The sequence below is a fragment of the Toxorhynchites rutilus genome, chromosome 1 (genome assembly GCF_029784135.1).
Source record: "Toxorhynchites rutilus septentrionalis strain SRP chromosome 1, ASM2978413v1, whole genome shotgun sequence".
Taxonomy (NCBI): Eukaryota; Metazoa; Arthropoda; class Insecta; order Diptera; family Culicidae; genus Toxorhynchites; species Toxorhynchites rutilus.
In genome coordinates, this window is record NC_073744.1 from 174,074,749 (window position 1) to 174,090,350 (window position 15,602).

The following is a 15,602-nucleotide window of genomic DNA, read 5'->3' on the forward strand; positions in this document are numbered from 1 at the left end:
AGATAGGGACCCCGCGCGTCCAACCGCGCCCTCAGCCAGCGCAACAGCACACACCCCGCACAGTGCTGTGCACCAATAGGAGTGAACAGGGAATGAACCCAGAAGCTCCTCGCATCCTCTCGCTCTCTCGCTCGCTCAGTCACACACAGAACACACCACACACTCCGAGCGCTTCACTCCCGCACACCGCGCGCACTTCGAATCGGTTTGGGGGGCGAGGATTTTGTGGTTGCGTACGCTTTGTGTCTTTTCCCATTCATCAGTTCTCGGTTGTTGCTGGATGTAGCGAGACATTCGGCTCAAGTTCAAGCCCGTTTGGCCCGTCGTTTTTCGAGATCGAGAAGAAAGCACCGTTTGAGCATCATCCCGCCGAGTGAGGGTGTGTCTGGGAGAGAGTGCGCGTGCCGCGAGTGAGTGAGGGTGGGGGTGTGTGTTTTATGTGGTGCACATATTGTTTTCGCGGTTGATGAGCGGTTTTATCCGAACAATCAGGAGTCAGTGAGGAAGTAAACGTGTTCAAGATATCGGAGTACTGTTTTGAGGGGTATTTTGTTGATTTTTTTTTGTGGAATCAGTGGTAGTGTCCGGAACTTGACCCGGTGGCCGGGCTTAAAGATCCTAAGCGCCACTCTGTGGATAAGAAAACTGTTTTCCGAATTCAAATCGGGTCGTATTGTGTGTGCCAAAGTGATCGTTATTTCGAACTCCAACTGGTAGAAGAAGCTCAGCGAATACAAAAGGGAAAATTTGTTGAGGGAAAAATTCGTGAAATTTTTTGGTTGATGACTGGTAATTTGTGTGAATCAATATGCCAACTATACACTAGTACTCTGATCGATAATATTTATAGCAGAAAACTTGATGCGCGAATACAGTTAATGACTCTCCATGAAAGCTTGATACTCAAAATAATATTTGAGAATGAAATGTGAAATAATTGTGTTGTGCTAGTGAATGAATTTATTTTTCGCTAACCTTGTATAAATGATCCGAACAACCTGCGATGGTAATGATACTTACTTTGGGTTGTGGGTTGTTGGAATGTTTGAACGAACTCATTTCAAACAGAAAACAAATATTTCTGAAAGGAAAAACTTTGTTTTCTATTACAAAAAGTGTCCTAGAGAGATAGTACGATGTATCAGCTCAGCAATAATACAGATTTTGTCAGAACATTTTATTATATACTGCACTCCAATTGTATGTTTCTAAATCATATTGCACCTCATTTCGCTGAGAATAGTGAAACGAGTCTGAATGATCGCCCAATCGAACAAAATGATGATGATGATGATGGCCCGCCTCATACCCCTACAAAGGTTTGAGCAGTACGATTTATCTTATAAAGTCTGCTTCATTTAATATTGGAACACAAACAATTGCGTGTAGTTCAGTCATTTATTAACGAATACATAATTTGTTTTTCATACAAATGTAGCATTTTCTTTACTCTTTCATAAAAAAAAATAAAAAAAATTATTCATTGCTGTTTCGAAGAAATTCTCGTACTTTTCCCGTAATACGGCACATTAGGCGGCGCACACCCTTTTCGTCCACCGTTTTGGCGATTTAATTCCACCAGTTCTTCATTTGAGTCATGTTCCTAACAAGTTTTCCCTTTGCCTTAAGCCTCCGCTTCGTGATTGCCCAGTATTTCTCTATCGGCCGGAACTGGGGGCAGTTTGGGGGGTTGAGGTCCTTCGGTATTACGCTGACCCCGTTCGTTGCGTACCATTCCATAACCGTTTTGCTGTAATGGCAGCTTGCGAGGTCCGGCCAAAACATTACTGGACGGTCGTGGGCACGAATAAACGGCAGAATCCGTTTCTGTAGGCACTCTTTTTTGTAGACTTCTGATGTCATTGTCTTGTCAGTGAGAAAGACTTTGGTTTTCTGTCCACAACTGCATATCCCCTGCCAAATCATGTACTTGCGGGCGAATTTATCCGCAAACACGAACTTAAATTTTGCAGGTACATCCCCCCGAGCCGTCGCCAAATAAAATGTTTGACCTGGGATTTGCCCAAAGTCCGCCTTCACGTAGGTCTCATCGTCCATCAGAATACATCCGTCGAACTTGGTCAGCACTTGGTCGTACAGCTTTCGAGCACGGATGCTGGCCACATTGTTCTGCTTCAGCGTCCGATTTGGCTGTTTGCTGGCTCGGAATGACCTTATTCCTTCCCGGAGACGAATTCGTCGCACCGTACTGTGAGCGGCCTGGAACTTATTGGCCAAATTGCGGTCTGAAAGATTGGGATTCCTCTTGACGGCCTTGATGACTTTCCCACGCAGTTTCCGGTCGACAGTTCCACTCCGACGCTTCGAATGCGGCTTCCGAGCCGTCGTCAATGTTTCCTTGTACTGCTTGATAACACGCCATACGGTATTTCTGGGCATTTTAAGCTGTTTAGCTAGCTTAGATGCCGACAACAATGGGTTTTCAAGAAAACTGTGCACAATTTTATCTCTCCGTTCGGCTTCCATGGCGGTTGTTTACAAAATGCTATCGTTTGATGTTATGACATAAATACATGGTGAAAGGTAATGAATTTCCCGACACGTGGGTGAAAAAAGTTTCCAAATCCGTCCACTAGGAGCGCCACAATGAGCAAAAGAATTTGTTCCAATATTAAATGAAGCAGACTTTAGATAATATTTATTTTCAAACGTATCAAGAAGCCAGTATTATAAAAACAAAAACAAACTGGTTCTGTTGCAGGCATAAATATATATCAATAGAACATTAAAAATAGGCATAAACTGCGAAAAAACAATGTTCCTATCCATATCGACATTGACATAGTCATAGTCTCAACTTCAGGCCCAAAGTTTTTTCCAAGGCATGTCAACAAAATTTCCAACCCGGGAAGATCCTTGACTGATTGGGAATTGAACCCAATATCCAAAAGTTTCAACTTAGAACATAAAAGAGATCTGCTACAATCAGAAATAATCGATACCACCATCTGGTGAAAGATACTTTACGACAATTCTGAATGAGCTATCCCAATTCCAGTTTCCACTTCAGACCCTACATAAAATTTCATTGTGTGTCAGTTTACTGCCAGTGTTCATTATTAACATTAGTCCAGGCCCACCAAACGCGCGCGAGGCTCAAACTTTCGTAGACAACGTTCGTTTTTCTTTTTTTAAATAATCTACAAAACAATAAAAAAAAACATCATCATCATCAGTACGAACATGGCAGTTTGAGATACCTGTAATTTTTTTTTAAATTTCAATAATTAATAAACATAAAAAATTAATTTACAAAAAAATTTTCGAAACCCAGATTTAACGTGGGGAATACACATTCACTTAAACTCTGCCATATTGTTGCCGCTCGTTTTATTTCCCTGAGCATCGAATTGAAAAAATGTATTCCTTTGTATAAAGGGTGTGTCACATCAAATTGCATCACGGAAAAACCGCTGTAGAAATTCGCCCAGTAGACCGATCCTTTTGAAAATTTTAGACAGTAAAATAAAAACTATTAAACAACTTTTAGCATTTTCTTTTTATTCATACTTCGAGCCCAAGCCCGTATGCTCGCACCTTCCTCTTTACCCCGTCCATAAGGGTTCTGTACAACGTCAGGTTGTAATTTTTTTTGAACAGAAATCCATTTTCTCTTGAAGTCCGCCTCCGATTTGACAACTTTTGGGTTCTTCCGGAGGGCCTGCTTCATAATCGCCCAATATTTCTCTATTGGGCGAAGCTCCGTTGGGCGGGTTCATTTCCTTTAGCACGAAGGTGACCCCGTTGGCTTCGTACCACTCCAACACGTCCTTTGAATAGTGGCACGAAGTCGGGCCCTCGTGCTGCTTCAATAGTGGTAGTATGCGCTTCTGTAGGCACTCCTTAAGGTAAACCTGCCTGTTTACCGTGCAGATCGCTTGCCACATCATGTACTTTTTGGCAAACTTGGATAGTTTCTGCTTGCGAATCTCCTCCGGAACGCTGAATTTGTCCTCTGCGGAGAAGAACAACAGGCCCGGCAGCTGACGAAAGTCCGCTTTGACGTAGGTTTCGTCGTCCATTACCAGGCAATGCGGCTTCGTCAGCATTTCGGTGTACAGCTTCCGGGCTCGCGTCTTCCCCACCATGTTTGCCTTTCGTCGCGGTTAGGAGCCTTCTGAACCTTGTATGTACGCAGGCCCTCCCAGTGCTTGGTCCGCTGGACGAATGAACTTGACAAATCCAGCTTATTGGCGACATCCCGGACCGAACTTCTCGGATCACGTCTAAACTGCTTAACTACTTTTTCACTGACGGAGCATCCATTTTTGCCGTTCTTCACCCTTCCGGTCGACGGTTAGGTTCTCGAAGTATCGTTTTAGTACTCTGCTGACCGTGGATTGGACGATTCCCAGCATCTTACCGAAGTCCCGATGTGACAACTCCGGATTCTCGAAATGAGTGCGCAGGATTAATTCACGACGCTCTTTTTCGTTCGACGACATTTTTCCAAATTTACGAAAAATTTACAGTGAAGCATGGCCAACGTGATCTATACACTCTTATCTGATTATAAGCGAAAGCTGAAGATATAATTCCTAAAAATTAAATTTCTACAGCGTTTTTTCCGTGATGCAATTTTTTATGTGACACACCCTTCAGAAACGAGTTCTGCGACCTACTGAATATAAAGTTAGGTGTTCTTGCATCATCCGCGTTTCTAGTATTGCATCTATGAACATCACTTCCTCTTTCAATTCGATCACACAAATATCGAGGCAGCATACCGTTTGAAATTTTAAAGATGAACACCATTGTCAAATAGTAAATTCTTTGCTTCACAGATAGCCACTGTAGCGCGTCCAACATCAAATTAGAGGAAGTGTATCTACTACATCATAAAATCAAACGCATAATTTTATTTTGTAAACGCTGCAATCTCGTTAATTGTGTATTGTTTGCAAGGAATAGGATCGACGAGCAAAAGTCTATGTGCGGTGAGATCGATGATTTATACAATTTAATTTTACTGTTCACCGTCAGTTCTTTTTTCAAACGACACAAAACGCCGTACTTTCTCGCAATCTTCTTGATGACATTATTAATGTGAGACTTGAAATTTAAATTGTCATCAATGATAACTCCTAGGTATTTGATTTCATTCACGCGTTCTAATGTCTCACCATCTATTTCAAAATTTACATCGATACTGGAGTTTGCTGAAGAAATTAGCATGTATTTTGTTTTGACAACATTCAATTTCAATTGTTTGAATTTAAGCCACTGAGCCAGAGAATGCAAATCTTCGTTTATGTGTCCCTCGGTTTCTTTTATATTCTTAGCTGCGATGAACAGAACAGTATCATCCGCGAACAAATTAATGTCACTATATCGTAAAACCCGTCGCAGATCATTTATATATAAAATAAACAAAATGGGCCCTAAGACACTTCCCTGCGGCACCCCGAGTGAGTTGCCGATGGGACCGGAACATGAATCATTAAAACGAGTCTTTTGAGTCCTGTCGCACAAATAGCTTTCGAACCATTTGTACGACATTCCTACAATTCCATTGCGCTCCAATGTTTGTAACAATAAGGGCCTAGAAATTGTTTCAAAAGCGCGTTTAAGATCCAGAAATACCGCAAATATAGTCTCTTTCGCCTCGATATTCTCTTTCCATTTTGCTAACACCAGATTCAGAGCGGTTTCACAAGAGTGTCCCTCTCGATATCCCAACAGTTCCGGTATTAGCAAATTGTTGTTATCTATAAAATGCATCAGCTGGACTTTCACAACAAGTTCTAACATTTTTTCTAATATGTGCAACATGTTAATAGGGCGGTACTCCTAGGCTTTATCCGTCCCATTAACTTTAGGGATCGGAATCACAAGGGATTCCTTCCAAACCGTTGGCACCTGCCCAGTTCGTAGAGATCCATTTATTAGGTCCAGTAGATCGTGTCCAATGACATGAAAGCAATCTTGTATCACTTTTGCGTTGACATTATCGATACCAGCCGATTTTTGCGATGAAAAACAAATATCTCTTAACTCAGCAAAAGTGATGGGTGAAAAACAATCCAGTCTACAATTGATATTAATCGGCTGTATTATTTCGTCAGGTTCACTGACCAAGTCAATACTTTGGTTGATCAGCAGAACACTATTGACGAAATAACTGTTGAATTTATCGGCAATAGTTTGGTCTGACTGCTCTTCTGACCCTTCGAAAATTATGGATCGCGATACACTATTTTTAGAATTTAATAATTTTTTCAATAATTTTCATAGTTCTTTGCTATTACTTTGATGTTCATCGATTTTCCTCTGTATATATTCACTTCTAGTCCTTTTCAAGGCCTGTGAATATATGTTTCGCGCGAAGGTGTACCTACTCCAATCATTTTTTAAATTAGTCCTTATAAACATTCTGTAGTTTTTATCTCTTTTGCGTTTGAGACGCAGCAGATCAAAAGAGTACCAGCTGTTGGAATTTTTTAATTCAATATATTTTTCAACCACTAATTTATTGGTACACTCTCTCAGAATATCAGTCAGAACAGCTGCTTTATCATTTAGATGACATATGACAACATTTTGATAATGCTGCAAAATCCAGGCTTGTCGAAACAAGCTGAGACATGGCTCCTTTGGAATATCTATTCCAGTTTTTAATTTTTATTCTATTTAAATCACAAATAGTAATTATTAATTACGATTGAAGCACTAGATCGGCATGTTGCAAGAAAAACGGTCGCTATAGCAGCAGAAACACGGTGAAGTGATTTTGATGGTGCTGCAAAACCGATTGCAACTTTCGTCTGTTTTCAGACTTTGGTTCAACCAATTATCATCTACAATATTTATACTGAAAGTGCACAGATTTGCTAAACAGCACTTTATTTGGAAGAAATACAATAATTAAAAAGATGATTGGTCCACTTGCGAAAAAATAATGATTTCATTGCCGAGAATTCAATTTTTGCAAAATAAAGGGTGTGTCACATCAAATTGCATCACGGAAAAAACGCTGTAGAAATTCAATTTTTAGGAATTATATCTTCAGCTTTCGCTTATAATCAGATAAGAGTGTATAGATCACGTTGGCCATGCTTCACTGTCAATTTTTCGTAAATTTGGAAAAATGTCGTCGAACGAAAAAGAGCGTCGTGAATTAATCCTGCGCACTCATTTCGAGAATCCGGAGTTGTCACATCGGGACATCGGTAAGATGCTGGGAATCGTCCAATCCACGGTCAGCAGAGTACTAAAACGATACTTCGAGAACCTAACCATCGACCGGAAGGTGAAGAACGGCAAAAATGGATGCTCCGTCAGTGAAAAAGATCACAAGCGCGTAGTTAAGCAGTTTAGACGTGATCCGAGAAGTTCGGTCCGGGATGTCGCCAATAAGCTGGATTTGTCAAGTTCATTCGTCCAGCGGACCAAGCACTGGGAGGGCCTGCGTACATACAAGGTTCAGAAGTCTCCTAACCGCGACGAAAGGCAAAACATGGTGGGGAAGACGCGAGCCCGGAAGCTGTACACCGAAATGCTGACGAAGCCGCATTGCCTGGTAATGGACGACGAAACCTACGTCAAAGCGGACTTTCGTCAGCTGCCGGGCCTGTTGTTCTTCTCCGCAGAGGACACATTCAGCGTTCCGGAGGTGATTCGCATGCAGAAACTATCCAAGTTTGCCAAAAAGTACATGGTGTGGCAAGTGATCTGCTTTTGCGGAAAGCGGAGCGCCCCCTTCGTGATGACCGGCACGGTAAACGGGCAGGTTTACCTTAAGGAGTGCCTACAGAAGCGCTTACTACCACTATTGAAGCAGTCCGAGGGTCCGACCATCTTCTGGCCGGATCTCGCTTCGTGCCACTATTCAAAGGACGTGTTGGAGTGGTACGAAGCCAACGGGGTCACCTTCGTGCCAAAGGAAATGAACCCGCCCAACGCGCCGGAGCTTCGCCCAATAGAGAAATATTGGGCGATTATGAAGCAGGCCCTCCGGAAGAATCCAAAAGTTGTCAAATCGGAGGCGGACTTCAAGAGAAAATGGATTTCTGTTCAAAAAAAACTACAACCTGACGTTGTACAGAACCTTATGGACGGGGTAAAGAGGAAGGTGCGAGCATACGGGCTTGGGCTCGAAGTATGAATAAAAAGAAAATGCCAAAAGTTGTTTAATAGTTTTTATTTTACTGTCTAAAATTTTCAAAAGGATCGGTCTACTGGGCGAATTTCTACAGCGTTTTTTCCGTGATGCAATTTGATGTGACACATCCTTTATAAAACAGTTATAGTTATCAAACGCTCGTTCAAAACAGAGTACTCCAATTGGCATGGTAAATGACATCCATGGTACCGATTCATATGTCCAGGAATTACAATTGTGTCTCCAATTATCATGGTGCATCCGTACTTTGCAGTCTCAATAAAGTCTTCGATAAACTGACCCACACAGTTTTGTACAGGTCTGTAGAACGTCATCCAATCTTATGTGTGATGTGTCAGAAGTATCACGTGTGTTGGAATTAAAACGCCAATTGGATTGCCAAATCTTTCGATACAACACCGCTAAATATCATCATAGAACAGTTGAATCACGTAGAATTACCATTATGTGTTTGTGAATGGCTGTACTCGTACTTTCCAGATCCCAGGACTTTCACCGCGGTGATTTTCAAGCGACATTTCAGGACTTCCAAACTCCACAAGGCAGTTTTCTGGACCCACTTTTTCTCATTACTAGCTATCTCGGCAAACTTCGTCCCGCCCAAAATTTGTTTTTTGTTATCAATACCTTCAAATATTCACGTTTTCTTACTAAGCGCAAGTTCATGAGTCCAATCGCAGAACTGTCCATTGATTGATCTTCTAATCGACCCCGTTGAATTTACCTTTTACTAAAAAATTCCTAGTACTTCAACCAAAACTCATCATAATAATATCAGATTATTTTCAGACACAATTCTCGTTCAAGATTTTTCAACCACTTGCAAATAACATGTTTCTCCGTTACATGGAATAAATATTTCATACAGAAAATATGATAGAATAAAGACAGACCCCTCCCCTCTTCTCCCCTTAGAGAGCAGGGAGGAGTGTCTATTCACCATGGAAAAGTTTCGTGCCTCCTAAAACCTCCACATGCCAAATTTGGTTTCGTTTGCTTGATTAGTTCTCGAGTTATGCAGAAATTCGTGTTTCATTTGTATGGGAGCGCTCCCTTAGAGAGAGGGAGGAGTGTCGTACCACCTTAGAAATGTTTCTTCCCCATAAAACCTTCTTCTTCTTCTTCAATGGCACTAACGTTCCTAGAGGAACTTCACCGTCTCAACGTAGTATTACTTGCGTCATTTTTATTAGTACTTAGTTGAGATTTCTATGCCAAATAACACGCCTTGAATGCATTCTGAGTGGCAAGCTCTAGAATACGCGTGATCACAGTGCAAGTCGGAGGAAATTACTTTGACGAAAAATTCCCCCGACCAGAACGGGAATCGCACCCGAACACCCGGCATGTTAGTTATGACGCTAACCACTCGGCCAAGGGAGCACATAAAACCTCCACATGCCAAATTTAGTTCCGTTTGCTTGATTGATTCTTGAATTACGCGAGAATGTATGCTTCATTTGTATGGCAGCCCCCCTCCCCCCTCAGGGAGACGGGAGGAGTGTCTATTCGCCATAGAAACGTTTTGTGTCCTCTAAAACCTTCGCATACCAAATTTGGTATTTTCTTGATTAGTTTTGGAGTTTCTAACCACCGTGAAAACATTTATTGCACCCTAAAACCTCCACATGCCAAATTTGGTTTCGTTTGCTTGATTGATTCTCGAGTAATGCAGAAATTTGTGTTTCATTTGTATGGCAGCCCCTCTAAGAGAGGGGGAAGGAGTATACCATAGAATCATTTATTGCATCCTAAAACTTCAACATGCCAAATTTGGTTTCGTTTGCTTGATTTATTCTCGAGTAGTACAGAAATTCGCGTTTCATTTGTATGGCAGCCCCCCCTTAGAAAGGGGGGTGCAGTGTCTAACCACCATAGAAACATTTATTGCAACCTGAAACCTCCATATGCCTAATTTGGTTTCATTTGCTTGATAAAATCTTGAGTAATGAAGAAATTTGTATCCACCATAGAATCATTTATATTATATATAAGACCCGTATATTTTTTAATTTTTTTCATTAGAGAACCCATCTCTGATTTTTCGCTATGTTATGTGTAAAATACTGCCATACAAATGAAACACAAATTTCTACATTACTCGAGAATTAATCAAGCAAATGCAACCAAATTAGACACCTGGAGGTTTTAGGGTGCAATAAATGATTCTATGTGGTTAGACATTAAACACAAATCTGATTTTTCGACATTTTGTGTAAAAAATCCACATGGACTAACACAATTTTTTGTCAACTTATTCAACAGCAAAGCCAATTAGCCTTATCAATCAGCTTTTATTTGATTCCCATAACGTATTAAGTATAAAATATTCTACACTGCGTTTCTCAACTATAGAACCACTCATTTTTTCTGAGTTACCAGAGATATGTAAGAAGTCGGTTGAATTGAAGTATATAGTGTAGGATGTAATAACTATCTTCATTGAAAAGACTGGCCATTTGAACTTAATTGTTGTGTTCAGGCGCGAAACAATGAAAAAAACTAAAATTCCAATGTTTCATAACTATAGAACCAGACGAAAACTCTCATCCCTATACAAAACTAACGTCAATTTCACATGATTTTACAATAATTTTCTAATTCGTAGGTCATCTATAGTTCTCAATCAGATCAAATACAGGCAAACCTGATTTTGTGCGGTCCCTTTCCGTTTTTTGATCACAATTTACAGAAAAATGCATCGATCGAAAAAGGTAGTAATCGGACGAAGCAATGTCTGGAGAATACGGTGGGTATGATATGACCTCCCATTTCAGCGTTTCAAAGTATTTTTGACCGGTTTTGCGACATGCGGCCGAGCATTGTCGTGCTGCAAAATAACTTCATCGTGTCTTTGCTCGTACTGTGGCCGTTTTTCCCTCATTGCACGGCTCAAACGCATCAATTGTCGTCGATAGTGGTCCCCCATAATGGTTTCATTCAGTTTTAGCAACTCATAGTACACCACACCCAGCTGGTCCCACCAAATAGACAGTATAACCTTCTGGCCGTGAATATTCCGCGCGGCCGTCGATTGTGATGCATGGTCGGGGTATCCAAACGTTGCCCGACGTTTGGGATTGTCGTAATGGACCCACTTTTCATCACCAGTAACGATTCGATGCAAAAAACCCTTTCTTTTATGCCGTTGGAGCAATTGTTCGCACGTGAAAAAACGGCGTTCGACGTCTCGTGGCATCAATTCATACGGCACCCAATGTCCTATCTTTCGGATCGTTCTCATTGCTTTTAAACGATCGGATATGATTTGCTGAGTGACTCCAAGTGTATCTGCAAGTTTTTGTTGCGATTGTAACGGATCTTGATCGAGTAGAGCCTCCAATTATTCATCTTCAAACTTTTTTGACGGTCCGGAACGTTCTTCGTCTTCCAAGTTAAAATTACCACTTTTAAACCGTGCAAACCACTTTTCGCAGCTTTTTTCTTCATACGGGAAGTAACACTCCCCGCAAAAACACTCTCGTTGGTACGAAATTCGACATATTTGAAGTGGCAAAAAACTAGGTTGTTTACGCTTCAACTTTTTGACATATACTGAAAAAGACGCGCAATGACAGTAGCTTTCCAACAAATGTCTGACAATTTGATTCACTGGAATAATAATCAACTTACGCCATCTGTTGTAAAACCGAAGAAACTTACCAGTACACCTAATAGCTTTGGGGTGAAATTGATTGATCTATTTTTTCATAATTTTCTATGCACTAGAATTATACAAAATTCCGATTCTGTTAGCTACAGCCATTTGAATGATTATTCAAGAGGTTGAAGATATGAAAACTGAGTTAATCCACTTAAAGGTCCTATCGTACCATTCTCATATCTCGATCTAAAGTTTAATCTGCAAGTCATCCGAAGGTCATCCGGGTTATCTGAACGTGGTCAAAAACCCTTGAGATGGTCATCGATGAGCTAGTTTTGACAAACCATGTACAAGTTCGATTGAAGTCAATGATGCAAACTAGACTTGAATTCGTCACAAACAAGCTAGTTTTGAAAATAATGTTGTTTGATTCCCAAATGGCGGGTTTTGTGTATTTTTAGTTTCTGGAATCTATGACCCCGGAACTTGTTTCGGCCATCTCCGTAACCCTTGGACCGATTCCGATAATACTCTAAAGGGCTCTTTCAGATGAAATTTGCCGCATCCTATTATTTTCAACCATTTCTGAGAAAACTGAACAGCAACATTGCTTGTCTGGTTAAGAAAAAAAATGTCTTTCGGGGTGCGTTTTTATAAAATTTATTTTTCTCACTTGTTTTAATAGTAATTGTAACCAAATGATTACTTTTTCAATCTGTTAAGATCAGCAGGATGTGAATTCATATGTTTGGCGTCTGGAAATAGTGCTTGGAAATGGAAACGAAAATGCTGTTCAGAGAAAGGTAAATTGTTATGCAATTCAATAAGCGATTCGATAAGAACCACTGACGCAAAAAACCTACAGATGGTTATTGAACGTGTCATATATAAAAGTTTTAAATTTGATTAAATAATGCCTTTAAAAATTTCGACTTGTTTTCAATACTACGTTTGATCAATTTTATCCCGGATGACGGTACCGATTTTCAGCTAACATCTACGCATCCAGTTGTGAACAGCCTAATAATCATTACTGGTGCCCTCAAAAAATGGAAAATACATTTTCAAATGTACCTTTGAAAAAAATCAAAATACCCAAACACTTCACTTGGACACCTAACTTAAAAAAAAATCACGAATATTCATTATTTTTCGACCTTACAGAGAGGGGTCACCCCTCAAACGAGAAGTAAAAAAAAATATCCAAAATTTACATAATCGCATTCTATTTAATACCAAATCATAGGGCAATATGCAATTGAATAATGTATAAAATGAAAGACATTCGAAGAATGATACCAGGTCAAATTGTTATTTGGAAACCAGAATCGATTTTTTTCATTAAAAATGAATCGCCATACCATTCCCGAGAATTGTCTACATTGGAATACTCATCGCATCTGATTTTTTTTGTAACTGACTCCGCGTTTGCCCAAATTGTTTAACGTTAAGTCCTTCTCCAGTATCTGAAATATTCATCAAATCATCATCAATATCCAAATAGCTTCAAATAGCTGTGTACCGGATACCATCTTTCAAATTTTAATTTCAAGAATTTAAAGGGTGTGCATCAAATTGCATCACGGAAAAAACGCTGTAGAAATTCGCCCAGTAGACCGATCCTTTTGAAAATTTTAGACAGTAAAATAAAAACTATTAAACAACTTTTGGCATTTTCTTTTTATTCATACTTCGAGCCCAAGCCCGTATGCTCGCACCTTCCTCTTTACCCCGTCCATAAGGTTCTGTACAACGTCAGGTTGTAGTTTTTTTTGAACAGAAATCCATTTTCTCTTGAAGTCCGCCTACGATTTGACAACTTTTGGATTCTTCCGGAGGGCCTGCTTCATAATCGCCCAATATTTCTCTATTGGGCGAAGCTCCGGCGCGTTGGGCGGGTTCGTTTCCTTTGGCACGAAGGTGACCCCGTTGGCTTCGTACCACTCCAACACGTCCTTTGAATAGTGGCACGAAGCGAGATCCGGCCAGAAGATGGTCGGGCCCTCGTGCTGCTTCAATAGTGGTAGTAAGCGCTTCTGTAGGCACTCCTTAAGGTAAACCTGCCCGTTTACCGTGCCGGTCATCACGAAGGGGGCGCTCCGCTTTCTGCAAGAGCAGATCGCTTGCCACACCATGTACTTTTTGGCAAACTTGGATAGTTTCTGCTTGCGAATCTCCTCCGGAACGCTGAATTTGTCCTCTGCGGAGAAGAACAACAGGCCCGGCAGCTGACGAAAGTCCGCTTTGACGTAGGTTTCGTCGTCCATTACCAGGCAATGCGACTTCGTCAGCATTTCGGTGTACAGCTTCCGGGCTCGCGTCTTCCCCACCATGTTTTGCCTTTCGTCGTTAGGAGCCTTCTGAACCTTGTATATACGCAGGCCCTCCCGCTGCTTGGTCCGCTGGACGAATGAACTTGACAAATTCAGCTTATTGGCGACATCCCGGACCGAACTTCTCGGATCATGTCTAAACTGCTTAACTACGCGCTTGTGATCTTTTTCACTGACGGAGCATCCATTTTTGCCGTTCTTCACCTTCCGGTCGATGGTTAGGTTCCCGAAGTATCGTTTTAGTACTCTGCTGACCGTGGATTGGACGATTCCCAGCATCTTACCGATGTCCCGATGTGACAACTCCGGATTCTCGAAATGAGTGCGCAGGATTAATTCACGACGCTCTTTTTCGTTCGACGACATTTTTCCAAATTTACGAAAAATTTACAGTGAAGCATGGCCAACGTGATCTATACACTCTTATCTGATTATAAGCGAAAGCTGAAGATATTATTCCTAAAAATTAAATTTCTACAGCGTTTTTTCCGTGATGCAATTTGATGTGACACATCCTTTATAAGTAAGCTGCAATTAATAATGTTGTTACACAGAAACTGTGAATTTATATTTGACCAAATAACAAACATTGTTTTTGTTCTGTGCGAATTTGTTGTTTTTTTTAAAGGATTTGATCCTGCGTACCAAAGCGGAACATCAGTACCGACTGTACCAATCGTGCCAACCGTACCAAGTGTGACAACAATTTCGGCCAATAGAGCATGCTCTGTATGCAGGGTTCCTACATATACAAAATATTCTGTATTTTACACATATTTCGTCATATTTGAGATACAGATGTATATACAGAATTACAGATGTTAAGCAAAACTTTCAGGATTTTCAAAATTTACAGATATTCTTGAATTCAATTCTCAATACTAAAATTATTACAGCTCATTTTTTATCTAGCTACTTAACAATAAACATTTTTTTTTGTTGAGTCGTGAAGATATCTTGATTAAAAAAAAAAGTAGAACCGTATACCATATTTTCATTTGTTAGAATAAGAAGGTAGAACACGAAGGCAAAGTTCAACAAATCCATGTATAAACACCATACAATTTAAATTGATGATTTATTTTGTTGTATTGACACGACTTCAACAACCAATAAATAAGAAAGATAAATTCAAAATCAAAATAAACCTTTCTTGCTATTTTTTCCGTTAGTTTTTTTATACAAATGCAGATATCAGATTTTTTTCAGAATATTTTACAGAATTAAATATGGAAACCCTGTCTGTATGTGGTGGGACCAGGATGGTGTACCATCAGCTACTAAAACTGGGTGGAACAGTGAATATAAATCGCTACCGAAAATAAATAATAATTTTGAATTTTACATTGACGGAAAAACGGCGAAAGACTCGGTAAAGGTATATTGTAGTATGGTAACCGACCGGCATACACCACTTAATCCGTAAAGAACACAATAAAAACCCTTGACTGGGAAACGTTATCACACTCGCCGTATTCTCCAGACCTGGCCCGTCAGATTATCATCTATTGGCTTCAATAGG

At 40.4% G+C, this 15,602-nt stretch overlaps 1 protein-coding gene across 6 annotated transcripts in view; it reads left to right on the plus strand.

The window, feature by feature from the left end:
* The first annotated feature begins 278 nt into the window (after window positions 1-278).
* Window positions 279-15,602, plus strand: part of LOC129762626 (protein lozenge) — a 125,277-nt gene continuing 109,953 nt past the window's right edge. For 4 of the 6 annotated variants that reach the window (XM_055761075.1, XM_055761080.1, XM_055761076.1 and 1 more), the window contains exon 1: window positions 279-789. The gene's annotated coding sequence lies outside the window, so the exon portion shown is untranslated. The remainder of the gene's footprint in view (window positions 790-15,602) is intronic. The other 2 variants (XM_055761077.1, XM_055761079.1) reach the window with 2 other exon arrangements.